This window comes from Saccopteryx bilineata, chromosome 4 (genome assembly GCF_036850765.1).
Source record: "Saccopteryx bilineata isolate mSacBil1 chromosome 4, mSacBil1_pri_phased_curated, whole genome shotgun sequence".
Lineage (NCBI taxonomy): Eukaryota > Metazoa > Chordata > Mammalia > Chiroptera > Emballonuridae > Saccopteryx > Saccopteryx bilineata.
Genome location: NC_089493.1, coordinates 45,315,290 through 45,326,847, shown reverse-complemented (window position 1 = coordinate 45,326,847; position 11,558 = coordinate 45,315,290). Strand labels below are relative to the sequence as shown.

At 43.6% G+C, this 11,558-nt stretch overlaps 1 pseudogene; it reads right to left on the bottom strand.

The window, feature by feature from the left end:
• Window positions 1–7,041: 7,041 nt before the first annotated feature.
• Window positions 7,042–9,481, bottom strand: LOC136334963 (WW domain-binding protein 11-like; annotated as a pseudogene).
• Between the last annotated feature and the right edge of the window lie 2,077 nt (window positions 9,482–11,558).

Here is an 11,558-nt window from a genome sequence, read left to right as displayed (position 1 = left end):
TCAATGAACAACTAAAGTGTCGCAATGCACAACAAAAAACTAATGATGGATGCTTCTCATCTCTCCGTTCCTGTCTGTCTGTCCTTGTCTATCCCTCTCTCTGTCTCTGTAAAAAAAATTAATTAATTTAAAAAATGTGAGTATTTTTTATTTTAATACTGAGGCAGAGCATTTGCTGATCCCTATACTGACTAGTGTGGCAGAAAATTCTAGATGTTCCTGTATCTCTTTGTCTGACCAAAACAAAGATCATTATTCCCATTTTACAGTGGAAGAAACTGGTTTTTACTTGCAGAATGCCAGGAATTTGTTCAGCTGGTGAGCAGCCTGAAGCCCTAGCTGGACCACGCCACCATTCTAGCCCCCATGGGAAGAAAGGAAAACCAAGTTATCAGCTATTTTCCCCCAAAATGTAGCCCCTGCCTCGAGAAAAAAAGAATGAAGGAGCTCTTTTTTGGCCTCAGGTTGGCTCTGGAAAACTGAGGATTGACAACCTGGAGCCCAGACACTCATCTTGACAGTTTCTTTCATGCACCATTTGTCTACTAACTGTTGCCTTGCCCTAAGACCCCAGCATTCAGCCAGACTCCAGGGGGATGCACACCAGTGTCCATATTGTCAATGTCCACCGGCACTTCTGTTCATTGTATTCTGCATGTGGCAGGTCTCCTCCCCACCTCACCTAATTGCCCTGCTCTGACTTTACCAAAAGAAAGTAGTCTGGGCCTGGCTGGGTAACTCAGTTGGTTAGAACATTGTCCAGTTACGCCAAGGTTGCAGGTTCATCCCCAGTTAGGGCACCTAAGTGGGACAACAAATCGATTTCTCTCTCTCTCTCTCTTTTTCTTTCTCTCCCTAAATTTAATTTAAAGAAAAAAAGGAGCCCTGGCTGGATAGATCGGCTCATTAGAGTATCATCCCAAAGCATAAAGATTACCGATTCCATCCCCGGTCAAAGCACATTCAAGAATAGATGGATGTTCCTGTCTCTCTCTCTCTCTCTCTCCCTTCCTCTCCCACTAAAATCAATAAATAAATAAAAAAAAGAAGTGTGTTAAAAAAGAGAGAGAGAAAGTAATCTGCCTCAGGTATCCAAATTCTTTCTACAATGCACTGCCCCAGACACCCTGCAAAAGGGCAAATCAGAATGCTGGCATCTGTGGGGACAGAATGAGTATCTAATGACTTTTGCAAGTTAAACCATTCTCAATTATTCACTTTCATCAAAATTGAAGAAACATCTAATCATGTTGTCAGTTTAATAGATCACTTAAGATAATTTGTGATAGATCATTATGCAATTTTTCGCCGTATAATATGGAGGCAAGGTCAATAATCTCAAGTTGTTGTTAAAACAAAACTCTATTTCCAAAACTCATAAACATCTATTTAGTGTTTATGCCCATAAAAATAAAAAATTAGAATAGAATCGATTCTGAATCTTGTCTCATTCTAGCAATAAATAATATTCATCTACAGCTACTTGAACTAATGAGGAAGGTAAGGGACCAGTACTGGCATTTGGAAATAATTCCCAGTGAAATTGTACCATTAATAACTTACCACATTTCGTGACATGTTTATTTTGTTGTGATACATTATATAAGGGAAAGATAACTCAGTCCAGAATAATTTGAAAAACATTTAGAGCCTTAGAGTCACAAGGAAATATTTTTAAAATATGAGTTTATATGCAAGATTTTTTTTTGTTTTTATTTTTGAAAGAGAGCCAGAGAGATATAGAGAGAAAGAGAGATGAGAAACATCAACTTTTAGTTGCATCACTTTAGTGGTTCATTGATTGCTTCTCACACATGCCTTGATGTTGATGGGGTGAAGGCCTCAAGCCAAACCATTGACCCCTTGCTCAAGCCAGTGACTCTAGTCTCAAGCTGGCGAGCCTGCTGCTCAAGCCAGATGAGCCTGTGCTCAAGCCGGTTACCTCGTGCTTTCAAACCTGAGACCTCAGCATCCCAGGTCAACACTCTATCCATTGCACCACCACCAGTCAATATATGCAAGTTCTTTTTGCAGAAAGGCTTGACATAAGTAATAAATAAAAGATTTTCAAATATAAATGTTGAATAAATTTCTGTATAGGGAAGAGAAATGGAAATACAAGTTTAAGAAGGAAAGTAAGAGCTTATTCACTAATTTGTATAACTAGATGGTGGTAGATGACAAAGTACTATAATATTTTCATTTCATGGACTACTCTCAAAATACTGTCATGGCTTTATTTAAAGTCAGTGTTTAAGATACACTGTAGGCTGACCTGTGGTGGTCCAACGGATAAAAAGTCTACATGGAAAGCTGAGGTCGCCAGTTTGAAAACCCGAGTTTGCCCAGTCAAGGCACATACTAGAAGCAACTACTTCTTGCTCCCCACCCTCCTTTCTCTCTCACTCTCTCTCTCCCCTTTCTAAAATCAATAAATAAAATCTTTTAAAAATAAAATAAAATACACTGTAATTTAGCCTGACCAGTGGTGGCATGGTGGATAGAGCACTAACCTGGGACACTGAGGTTCCAGGTTTGAAAGCCCAAGGTTGCCAGCTTGAGTGTGGGGTTGCTGGCTTGAGTGTGGGATCATGGGAATGATCCCAGGGTCGCTGGCTTGAACAAGGGGTCACTGGCTTGGCTTGAGCATCCCTCCATTCCCATCAAGGCACATACGAGAAGCAATCAATGAACAACTAAAGTGCTGCAACTATGAGTTGATGCTTTTCATCTCTTTCCCTTTCTCTCTCTCTCTCTCTCTTTCTCCCTCTCATGTGCACACAAGAAAAAAATAAATATAATAAAATACCCTGTAATTTATATTTATACAGCTATTTAGTCTTAGAAAACTTTTATTTATCAATCTAACAATGCATGTGTGAGGCAGAGGAAGGTTCACATATATTTCTGAAATTCTTTTAGAAGTACTTAAACAAAAATTTTCAGCAACTACCACTGTGGGATTTGGAAGCTCAAGGGGCAGAATCGTACCTCACTTCCCCGTAACCTGTGCTTAGCAGAGCCGTAGCCGCTGGTCACACATGGCTCTTTAGCATTTGAAATATGGCTAGTTCATATAAGAGGAAGTGCTGTAAATGTAAAACACATACTGGATTTCAAAACTTAGTGTAGAAAAAAAAAGGTAAAATATCTCATCAGTGCTTTCTATATTGATAACGTGTAAAAATGATAATATTTTGGATATATTGAGTTAAATAAAATGCTATTAAAATTAATGTCACCTTTTTCTTTTTTAATGTGACTACTAGAAGTTTTTAAATTAAATAGGTGACTTGCATTTGTGGCTTGTGATATTTCTGTTGGATAGCTCTGTGCCTTGACAAATATCTCCCAACCTCAGGCATCTGTGGAGCCCTTCAAGATTTTTGCAATATCTGCTATAACTGGTGATTTTATTATTCACTAAATATTGACTTGGTTTGTTGTTTTTTTTTTTTAATTAATTTATTTATTTTTAAGAGAGACAGAGAGAGAGTCAGAGAGAGGGATAGACAGGGACAGACAGACAGGAATGGAGAGATGAGAAGCATCAATCATTAGTTTTTCGTTGCGCATTGCGACACCTTAGTTGTTCATTGATTGCTCTCTCATATGTGCCTTGACCGTGGGCCTTCAGCAGACTGAGTAACCCCTTGCTCGAGCCAGCAACCTTGGGTCCAAGTTGGTGAGCTTTTGCTCAAACCAGATGAGCCCACGTTCAAGCTGGCAACCTCGGGGTCTCGAACCTGGGTCCTCGGCATCCCAGTCTGATGCTCTATCCACTGCGCCACCGCCTGGTCAGGCATTGACTTGTTTTTATTTAAAGTTAATTTTTTTTTTTTTACAATGACAGAGAGAGAGTCAGAGAGAGAGGGATAAATGGGGACAGAAAGACAGGAACGGAGGGAGATGAGAAGCATCAATCATCAGTTTTTTGTTGCGGCACCTTAGTTGTTCATTGATTGCTTTCTCATATGTGCCTTGTCTGTGGGCCTTCAGCAGACCAAGTAACCCCTTGCTCAAGCCAGCGACCTTGGGTCCAAGCTGGTGAGCTTTGCTCAAACCAGATGAGCACGCTTTCAAGTTGGCGACTTCGAGGTCTCGAACCTGGGTCCTCTGCATCCCAGTCAAACGCTCTATCCACTGCGCCACCACCTGTTCAGGCTAAAGTTAATTTTTAAAATTGATTTTAGAGAGAGAGGAAGGGAGAGAGAAAAACTTCAATTTGTTGTTCCACTTTTTTATGCATACTTTGGTTGCCTCTTGTATAATATGTGCCCTGACCAGGGATTGAACCTGCAACCTTGGCATAACAGGGTGATGCTCTAATCAGCTGATCTACCCGGGTAGGGCCTTAAACTTATTTTTTTAAGGAAGCTATATATCATGGACTTAATATATGTATTAGCTCAAACTGTTAACACACATTAAGTAAATATATAATTCTTAATATAAAAAATGCTTGTCTCTCAGTGTACCTCTGAAGTCATGGGTTGCTGCAATAGCAACAGACCTAACATGCACTGGGAAACTGTCCTGGACCGAGGAAGAGGAGTTTGGAGAAATGTCCTGGGTGCTAGAAGCTCTTGACCCATTCCTGAGCAGTGCTACTCCTGATCACCTAAAGACTGGCCACCAAGAGCTACGGCCCCAGCGGCAGGGAGGCAGAGTAGGATCTGAGCTTTGGAGGAGGGATGGAGCTACCCGCCTTAGGGAGACTCAGCCAGCTTAGACAACAAGCCTCTCAGTGGTAGTCAGATGGATGGAATAATAAAAACCTCTCTCTGTTTTCCATACCACCCAACCAAGCAGCCCCTCAACTATCCATTCTGGTGTAGTCCTCCAAAGAAAGAGTGCCCCACCTTGGCAAGTAGGGGTCAAAGGCAGGATAAATTTGATTTATAAAAATGTGACTTTTTGCCTGACCAGGTGGTGGCGCAGTGGATAAAGCGTCGGACTGGGATGCCGAGGACCCAGGTTCGAGACCCCGAGGTCGCCAGCTTGAGCGCGGGCCCATCTGGTTTGAGCAAGAGCCCACGAGCTTGAACCCAAGGTCGCTGGCTCCAGCAAGGGGTTGCTCCATCTGCTGGAAGCCCACGGTCAAGGCATATATGAGAAAGCAATCAATGAATAACTCAAGTGTCGCAACGCTCAATGAAAAACTAATAATTGATGCTTCTCATCTCTCTCCGTTCCTGTCTGTCTGTCCCTGTCTATCCCTCTCTCTGACTCACTCTCTGTCTCTGTAAAAAAAAAAAAAAAAAAATGTGACTTTTGTCTCCAGGACTGTGGAATAAAATCCAGACCCCTTTAACACCTCTGTGATTTGGGTACAATATCACCATATATGATGAAGCTCAGACAGCCTAAGAGACTCCCCCGGGGTCCTACAGCTAGCAGGTGACACCTCGCTGGCTCCAAACCTGGAGGCGTTGTTATTCCCATCTGCTCTTATTTTGCAGTAGGCATCAGGGACACAACAGAGATGTGGTGGTGGCCTCTACCCACTTGAAATCTAAGTGGGACCCAAAATACTTTTTCCTTAGTATGTATTAGGAAAACATCAAAAATTTTTCCACTGGCAAATGTACATTCAATTCTATTCCCAGAAACAGAATCTAAAGCCATGTTCAACATCCTTTTGGTTCCATGAATAAAGAAGTTTCTTCTTGTTGTTTATTTTTATTTTTATTATCTGGGGGGGGGGTAGAACATTTATTTATTTATTCCATGAAACAGTCAAAGTTTAAATCAGTAGGAAGTAATTTTAACCAAAGAAGTGTACATTTTCTTCCCACACATCTCACTTTGTATTAGGAAATGACGTTGTGATCCATTTCACTACAATATTACAAAATATTTACAAGAAAATATTAAAAATAAACACAATAGGCAAGATGGGGTGAAATAAACGTGTTCCCCCCCGCCCCAGTGCCCAGAGCACAGAAGAGAATCAAAACAAATAAGTAACAAACATCCCTGATCACAAGTTTCCAAAGAATTGGTGAGAGGAAGAAATGGGATGAAAACAGTGGTGTGGCCTGACCAGGTGGTGGCGCAGTGGATAGAGCCTCGGACTGTGGTGCGGAAGGACCCAGGTTCGAGACCCCGAGGTCACCAGCTTGAGTGCAGGTTCATCTGGCTTGAGCAAAAGCCCACCAGCTTGGACCCAAGGTCGCTGGCTCCAGCAAGAGTTACTTCGTCTGCTGAAGGCCCCCGGTCAAGGCACATATGAGAAAGCAATCAATGAACAACTAAGGTGTCGCAATGTGCAACAAAAAACTAAATGATGCTTCTCATCTCTCCGTTCCTGTCTGTCTGTCCCTGTCTATCCCTCTCTCTGACTCTCTCTCTGTCTCTGTAAATAAATAAATAAATAAATAAATAAATAAAATTAAAAAAAAAAAAAAGAAAACAGTGGTGTGACCGGGTATGGATGTTAGCAGAACTGCTTCAGTAACCAACCTATTCTGAGTGAAATACCCTCTCATATGCAGTGAATTCTGAACCAGGCTAAACATTTTTTTTTTTTTTGTATTTTTCTGAAGTTAGAAACGGGGAGGCAGTCAGACACTCTCCCGCATGCGCCCGACTGGGATCCACCCGGCATGCCCACCGGGGGTGATGCTCTGCCCATCTAGGGCATTGCTCTGTTGCAACAAGAGCCATTCTAGCGACCGAGGCAGAGGTCATAGAGCCATCCTCAGTGCTCGGGCCAACTTTGCTCCAATGGAGCCTTGGCTGCAGGAGGGGAAGAGAGAGACAGAGAGGAAGGAGAGGGGGAGGGGTGGAGAAGCAGATGGGCGCTTCTCCTGTGTGCCCTGGCCAGGAATCGAACCCGGGACTCCTGCACACCAAGCCGACGCTCTACCACTGAGCCAACCGGCCAGGGCCTGAACCAGGCTAAACTTTAAGATGTTCCTTCAAGTAAAATTAGAAAATACCCTGACAAAAAAGTAGCTCTTTTGTTAAGTTTCCTAAGAGCCTCTTTCTCCACAAACCAATGATGCGAACAGAAATGTGTTCAGGCAGCAAACGTCGTCACAGCAGCCCTTCCATCTCTTTCATAAAAGCCTCATACACATCATCACCCTTAGTTTGTACTGAGACAGGAACAGAGGACCAGATTTGGGAGCTGCTTTGGCAAGAGGCACAGCAGAATCATCTTCTGACTTTCTTTGGGGAGCAGCAGTTGCCCCTTTATTCTCCTGACAGACCCTCAGTGCAGCAGGCACAAATCGAGTAATCTCTGCCTTGGGATTAGTGATTTGTGGCTTGACACTGATGGTTGCTGTGGCTTTCTTCTCAATGGTGGCTGCGCTGGTGTCGTCCGCCTTGGGCCGCTGAATCAAGCTGGGTGGAGCACTTAAAACTCCTGGGTTTGGCAAGGGAGCCGGTGGGAAAAGCCCAGGGGAGGGCTGGGGGGGCCTGCCTGGTGGCGGGCTTGGAGGTAAAAGTCCGGGTAAAGGCCCTCGGAGTTCTGGCGTTCCAGCTGGTCTCAGGAATGAAGGAGCTCCTGGAGGTGGTCCAGGAGGAAGGCCTGTAGGCAGCCCAGGTGGACATAAAGGTGAGGCAGAAGGTGGTCCAAGAGGAGGTGGTCCTGGCATAGGCGGTGCTTGTATCTGAGAAGGGGGAACCGATTAGGGGCAGCTTGTTGCTTGAAGACGTGCCATCAGAAAGAGATTCCTCTTTATGTTGTTTTTGTGATTGTTCTTCTGCTTCCGAATCATCACAATCACCTTCCTCATCGTCCTCTGAAAATTCCTCTACTTCCCCACCCTCCTCAGGGATTTCTTGACCTGCCATTTGAAGCATCATGGCTTGAAGAGGAGTCAGCTCCTTAATGTTCTTCTTTCTCTTCCTTGATTTCCCAGGCATATCTGCAAATCTTACACTCAGGCTTGATTTTTTTTTTCTTCGTTGTTGTTTCTTTTGTTATCATCACGGTGCACAAATTCATCCCTGTCACTTTTTCCATCTGACCCGTCAGTGTCACTGTCATCAGTACTGTCATCATGCTTATCCTGATCCCTGTCCTCAGGACAGACGCCATCTTCACTGGTGCTGGAGATATCATCATCATGACCCTGCTGAGCAAGTTCAGGACTATATAACACAGGGGTCCCCAAACTGTTTACACAGGGGGCCAGTTCACTGTCCCTCAGACCGTTGGAGGGCCGGACTATAAAAAAAACTAAGAACAAATCCCTATGCACACTGCACATATCTTATTTTAAAGTAAAAAAACAAAACGGGAACAAATACAATATTTAAAATAAAGAACAAGTAAATTTAAATCAACAAACTGACCAGTATTTCAATGGGAACTATGGACCTGCTTTTGGCTAATGAGATGGTCAATGTCCGGTTCCATATTTGTCACTGCTAGCCATAACAAGTGATATGACGCGCTTCAGGAGCCAGGACGCATGCGTCCCGCATCACTGGAAATAGTACTGTATGTGAGTGACCGTGGCGCCGCCACATACAGTGCTCCTCTCACTGACCACCAATGAAAGAGGTGCCCCTTCCAGAAGTGCGGCGGGGGGGGGCAGATAAATGGCCTCAGGGGGCCGCATGAGGCCCGCAGGCTGTAGTTTGGGGACCCCTGATATAACATGTCTTCATCTTGCCGATGAGGGGAAAGGTCTAGGGCAAAGCCCACTTTATTTGCAAGACTTGAGGAGGAGGTGGACAAGGGGGCGGACCTGGAGGTTTCCTGCCAGGAGGCAAGCGTGGGACACCATGTCCAAGAAAAGGACGAATAGAAACTGTCCAAGTTGGAGACCCATAGGCTGAGGTCTTCTTAAGGGTGGAGGGTGGCTGGGCACCAGGAAGCGGAATGTCCTGGATCAAGATGTTGGAAGGAGCATGCGGCATATCTAGCAAAGGAATACTCTCCACTTCCACATGATGAGCATTCTTGACAGCATCAAAATATTGGCTAAGTAGAGCCCTCTTCTGCTCATATGCTACTTCCAGCTTCCTCAGTTCTTTGTAAATATCTGGGTTCTCTTTTTCATAGAGCCATAGAATACGTTCAAAGGTTTCACGCAATTTTTTACGCTTGTCTTTCAGCACCTTCTCATTTAACTGGCTGTTGCACTAGGTTAAACTCCATTTCATCCAATTTCTCCATGTCCTGGATAATCTGTTTGGGATCCTTCATCTTTAAAACCGCAGCTCGTACCATCATGCTCTGCATTTTGTTCTTCTTTAATTCTCTCTTCCGGGCTTCTTTTCAAGCTTGGTCTCTGGGGTTCATAAATTTTCCACTCTTGGTGGATGATGTAGATCTTTGTCCCATGTTGACAATCTGTTCAGTTCACTTGTTCATTAAAATAAAACAACCCAGTATCAATGCAAGAATGTCCAAACACTTCTGCTGGGCTCCAGGTCTGTGAGAAGCCGGGAGGAGGCGATTCTGGGCCTCTTTTACTTCGCAGGGGCCTTCACCTCTGCGGCCGGTGACCTAGCCAGCAACTGCTATCTAGAAACCTCGCCTTTAGTTTATCTTTATATTTTCTTCTGACCACAAGGAAATGATCATTTGGCAGCGATGGTGAAAAGAGTCCAGGCTGAATTCAAACAGATCTGGGTTCCAAATCCTAATTCCAAATCCTTTTCAAGCTTGGTCTGTGGGGTTCATAAATTTCCCCTTGGAGAATTCTGGGCTACAATTTTCTCACTTACAAAAGGGGAAAATTGTTATGAGAATTAAAAATAAATATATGCAAAAGACCTTATAAATGTACCTTATTAACTATAACGATGGTTATAGAAAAGAACCATTCCTATTCTCCTTTCCCTCAAAGTGTTCCATCAGTTTTAATACAAAGTAAAAACAAGCCTTTCATCTGTCTAAAGGGGGGGGGGGGTTAAATGGTGTTTGTGTGGCTGCACCTGTCTATTCACTTAGTGTCACCACTTCTCGGGAATCAATACAATTATTTGCCCGTAGACATAGTTTCCTGGCAACATCTTGAACCAATTCAGGTGAATTTCCTCTGTCATTTATGGTCACCTGACTCCTGCATCAAGTGACTCCTTACAGCCTTATATAAATATTGGGATTGTGCTTGCTTAAGGGAAATGACCAAATGTTATGTTTATACGCCGTTTTTTCTCTTGGGATTTTACAATGCTGGACAAAAAACCATGCACTGAGGCCACCACAATCTCTTTGAAGGCAGTTGGCTGGATATTTTTGTGCTATGCAAACAGAGCAGAAAAGATTTATTTGTCCCCAGGGTTTTCTGACCTGAAGGAAAAGGAGTAATCCTTCAATGAGCCCTCAACAGCTATTGTTAATGAACAGGAGAAGCCCAGGAAAAATCTGATGTTTCCTGCACAGGGGTCAGCTCTGACATTTTCTTTTCTTTCCACTGGGAGTAGGTTGGCAAGTACCTTTAAGACAAGCAACAGCCAGGGGTTATTGCCAAACCATTTAGCAAACAATGTATAAATTTTCCATGTTTTAAGTATAGATATTCTTCACTTTAAATTCCCTTTACCCTTCAAGGTCTGATTTTTTTTAAATTTCTTATTTGAATCCTTGCAGGCAAGACATTTACTTTAATATTCAATATGTAGGTTTTTATGAGTACTAAACAAACAAATATATTTTAATAATAATATGGTTTTTTAACTTGAGAAATAATGACAATTTTTTGTTAGAATTAAAATCTTACATAATTTCACCAACATGTTATCAGTTTGCTGTGTTTCTTTTTAACAGTTTTCCAATGTACTATTGACATAAGAAACATCCAAACTTGTAGAGAATTTTTACAGATTCATCTGAGCCAAAACTAATGACAATAGTTGGGAAGCAAGATCTCTAATACTCTGGAGAATGACAGTTTTACAACTTTTCTTTATTTTATTAATTAATTATTGCAGGTTTTTTTATACATTTGGAATTAAGGAGAGGAAATAAGGGAGATTACATGAAGGTAGAAGAAAGCAAGGTATGGGATAGTTAACAAGATTATGTGCCCCCTTGACAGGTCAGGGGAAAAGGGTTACTTCTGGCATTTCACAGGTGATGTTCAAGAACAATGGACAAGGCTGGCTTAAAAATCTTCTACCGCCCTGGCTGGTTGGCTCAGCGGTAGAGCGTCGGCCTGGCGTGCGGGGGACCCGGGTTCGATTTCCGGCCAGGGCACATAGGAGAAGCGCCCATTCGCTTCTCCACCCCCCCTCCTTCCTCTCTGTCTCTCTCTTCCCCTCCCGCAGCCAAGGCTCCATTGGAGCAAAGATGGCCCGGGCGCTGGGGATGGCTCCCTGGCCTCTGCCCCAGGCGCTAGAGTGGCTCTGGTTGCGGCAGAGCGATACCCCGGAGGGGCAGAACATCCCCCCATGCTCTGGTGGGCAGAGCGTGGCCCCTGGTGGGCGTGCCGGGTGGATCCCGGTGGGGCGCATGCGGGAGTCTGTCTGACTGTCTCTCCCCGTTTCCAGCTTCAGAAAAATACACACACACAAAAATCTTCTACCTTGGGCCCTGCCGGTTGGCTCAGTGGTAGAGCGTCAGCCTGGCGTGTGGAAGTCCCGGGTTC